The sequence below is a fragment of the Panthera onca genome, chromosome X, assembly GCF_046562875.1.
Source record: "Panthera onca isolate mPanOnc1 chromosome X, mPanOnc1 haplotype 2, whole genome shotgun sequence".
Lineage (NCBI taxonomy): Eukaryota > Metazoa > Chordata > Mammalia > Carnivora > Felidae > Panthera > Panthera onca.
Window position 1 is genome coordinate 24,992,270 of NC_138357.1, and position 4,504 is coordinate 24,996,773.

Sequence of the window (4,504 nt, forward strand, 5' to 3'; positions counted from 1 at the left end):
CCTGAAAAGCAGGGAGTGGATGAAAGCTGAAGACAAAGGACAGTAACACGATTGCTGATTGGAGCGAACAGAGTTCCGATACTAGAGACTGGGTAGCTGGGTCACTTCATTTTCACCACTCCCGCACATGCGCATAGGCACGTAGGAGCGCCACAACACTCCACCTCAGTAGGCTAGCAGCGCCATCTAGTGGAGAACAGAGCCATTACACTGAGCCCCGCCCAACTGGGCCAACCTCACTCTTAAAGAACAAAAGTCTCACGGCCTATTTAGTTTAAGGACTGTAAACTGCTTCATAGTCTGACTTCTAGGGGAAAACAAAGTAATTTCAGTCCTATTTCAATCTGTTAGCAGGTCCATCTATTCAATTTTCTTTCTTTTATTTTCTTCTCTTTTCCACTTCTTTTCTTTTTCTTGAATACAGAAAGAGAAAAATTCATTTTTATTTTCATTTTTTATTAAAAATATTTTATTTAATGTTATTACTATATTTTTTACTTTTGTGTAATTTTCTTCAAATTCTATTTTACTGCCATCATTTTAATTTAGTCTACTTCAGTGTATTCACTTTTTCAAATTTTCAAAGATTTCCTTTTTTTTCTTTGTTCTCTTTTTCATTTCATTTCTTTTTCTTGAAGGCAAAAAGAGAAAAATTTCATTTTTACTTTCAATTTCTATTAAAAATATTTTTCTTTAGGGGCATGTGGGTGGCTCAGTCGGTTAAGCAGCCAATTTCAGCTCAGGCCATGATCTCACAGTTCTCAGAGCCAGGATCCTGCTTTGGATTCTGTGTCTCCATCTCTCTCTGTAACTCCCCCACTCACACTCTGTCTCTGTCTCTCTTAAGAATTAATAAACATTAAAAAAAATTTTCTTTATTTTTTTACTATAATTTTACTTTTATGTAAATTTGTTCAAATTCTATTTTACTTCCATCATTTTATTTTAGTCTACTACGGTGTACTCACTTTTTCAAATTTTCAAACAATTTCCTTTTTATTTTTTCTCTTTTTTGTTTCTTTCCTTTTTCTTGAATGAAAAAAGAAAAAAATCATTTTTATTTTTAATTTTTATTAAAACATTGTTCTTTAATTTTTCTACTCTATTCCTTACTTTTGTGTAAATTGTTTCAAATTCTATTTTACTCCGATCATCTCATTTTAGTCTACTTCAGTGTATTCATTTTTTCAAATTCTCAAATGAATTCCTTTTTTTTCTTCCCCCCTTTTTTTCTCTAATCTGTCTAACGACTTTCAACACCCAGACCAAAACACACCTAGGATCTAGCATCATTTATTAGATTTTGTGTGTGTGTGTGTGTGTGTTTAATTTTTTAAATTTTAACAGGTTAATTTAAATTTCTTTTAATTTTAATTTTTCTACCTCACTATTTCCTTTTCTCCCTTCAAAATGACAAAATGAAGGAATTCACCCCAAAAGAAAGAGCATGAAGAAATGACAGCCAAGGATTTAACCAACACAGATACAAGCAATATGTCTGAACCAGAATTTAGAATCACAATAATAAGAATACTAGCTGGAGTCAAAAATATATTAGAATCCCTTTCTGCAGAGATAAAAGAAGTAAAAACTAGTCGGAATGTAATAAAAAATGCTATAACTGAGCTGCAATCATGGATGGATGCAGTGGCAGCAATGATGGATGAGGCAGAACAGAGAATCAGCGATATAGAGGACAAACTTATTGAGGATAATGAAGCAGAAACAAAGAGGGAGATTAAGGCAAAAGACCACGATTTAAGAATTACAGAAACCAGTGACTCATTAAAAAGAAACAACATCAGAATCATACAGGTCCCAGAAGAGAAAGAGAGAGAAATAGGGGTAGAAGGGTTATGTGAGCAAATCATAGCAGAAAACTTTCCTAACCTGGGGAAAGACACAAACATCAAAATCCAGGAAGCACAGAGGACTCCCATTAGATTCAACAAAAACTGACTATCAACAGGGCATATCATAGTCAATTTCACAAGATACTCAGGCAAGGAGAGAATCATGAAAGCCGAAAGGAAAAAAAGTCCATAACCTACAAGGGAAGACAGATCACGTTTGCAGCAGACCTATCCACAGAAACTTGGCAGGCAGGAAAGGAGTGGCAGGATATATTCAATGTGCTGAATCAGAAAAATATGCAGCCAGGAGTTCTTTATCCAGCAAGGCTATCATTCAGAATAGAAGGAGAGATAAAAAGTTTCACAGACAAACAAAAATTAAAGGAGTTTGTGACCACTAAACCAGCCCTGCAAGAAATTTTAAAGGGCACTCTCTGAGGGGAGAAAAGATGAAAATATAAATTAATTAGTTTATAAACAAACAAACAAACAAATACCAAAAGCAACAAAGATTAGAAAGGACCAGAGAACACCACCAGAAACTCCAACTTTACAAGCATCATAAAGGCAATAAATTCATATCTTTCAGTACTTACTCTAAATGTCAATGGACTCAATGCTTCAGTCAAAAGACATAGGGTAACAGAATAGACAAGAAAACAAGATCCATCTATATGCTGTTTACAAGAGACCCACTTTAGACCTAAAGACACTTTCAGACTGAAAATAAGGGGATAGAGAACCATCTATCATCCTAATGGTCAACAAAAGAAAGCCAGAGTAGCCATACTAATATCAGAAAATCTAGACTTTAAAATACTGTATGAAGAGATGCACAAGGGCATTATATCATAATCAAGGGGTCTATCCACCAAGAAGACCAAACAATTGTAAACATTTATGCGCCAATGTGAGAGCACCCAAATATATGTCAATTAATCACAAGCATAAAGAAACTAATCGATGATAATACCACAATACTAGGAGACGTAACACCCCACTCACAGCAATGGACAGATCATCTAATCAAAAAATCAACAAGGAAACAATGGATTTGACAGACACACTGGACCAGATGGACTTAACAGATACATTCAGAACATTTCATCCTAAAGCAGCAGAATATACATTCTTCTTCAGTGCACAGGGAACGTTCTCCAGAATAGACCATATACTGGGACACAAATCAGCCCTAAGTAAGTACAAAAAGATCAAGATCATACAGTGCATATTGTCAGACCACAACGTTATGAAATTCGAAATCAACCACAAGAAAAAATTTGGAAAGGTAACAAATACTTGGAGACTGAAGAACATCCTACTAAAGAATGAATGGGCTAACCAAGCAGTTAAAGAGGAATTAAAAAGTATATGAAAATCAATGAAAATAATAACACCACAACCCAAAACCTCTGGGATGCAGCAAAGGTGGTCATAAGAGGAAAGTATATAGCAATCCAGGCCTTCCTAAAGAAGGAAGAAAAATCTCGGACACACAACCTAACCTTACACCTTAAGGATCTGGAAAAATAACAGCAAATAAAACCCAAAACCAGCAGAAGACAGGAAATACTAAAGATTGGAGTAGAAAGTAATGCTATCGAAACCAAAAAAGCAGTAGAACAGATCAATGAAACCAGAAGCTGGTTCTTTGAAAGCATTAACAAAATTGATCAACCACTAGCCAGTTTGATCAAAAAGATAAAGGAAAGGACCCAAATAAATAAAATCAAGAATGAAAGAGGAGAGATCACTACCAACACAGCAGAAATAAAAACAATAATAAGAGAATATTATGAGGAATTATATGCCAATAAAATGGGCAATCTGGAAGAAATGGACAAATTCCTAGAAACGTATACACTACCAAAACTGATACAAGAAGAAATAGAAAATTTGAACAGACCCATAACCAGTAAGGAAATAGAATTAGTAATAAAAAATCTGTCAAAAAACAAGAGTCCAGGGCCAGATGGCTTTCCAGGGGAATCTACCAAATATTTAAGGAAGAGTTAAAACATATTCTCTTGTAGGTGTTCCAAAAAATAGAAATGGAAGGAAAACTTCCAAACTCTTTATGAAAGGAAAACTTGCAAATACTTTCTATGAAGCCAGTATTACCTTGATTCCAAAACCAGACAGAGACCCCACTAAAAAGGAGAACTATAGACCAATTTCCCTGATGAACATGGATACAAAAATCCTCAACAAGATATTAGCCAACCAGATCCAACAATACATTAAAAAAATTATTCACCACGACCAAGCGGGATTTATACCTGGGATGCAAGGCTGGTTCAATATCTGCAAAACAATTAACGTGATTCACCATATCAATAAAAGAAAGGACAAGGACCATATGATCCTCTCAATAGATGCAAAGAAAGCATTTGACAAAATACAACCTTTCTTGATAAAAACCCTCAAGAAAGTAGGGATAGAAGGAGCATACTTTGAGATCATAAAAGCCATATATGAAAGACCCGATGCTAATGTCATCCTCAATGGGGAAAAACTGAGAGCTTTCTCCCTAAGGTCAGGAACAAAACAGGGGTATCCACTCTCGCCACTGTTATTCAACATAGTATTGGAAGTCTTAGCTTCAGCAATCAGACAACACAAAGAAATAAAAGGCATCCAAATTGGCCAGG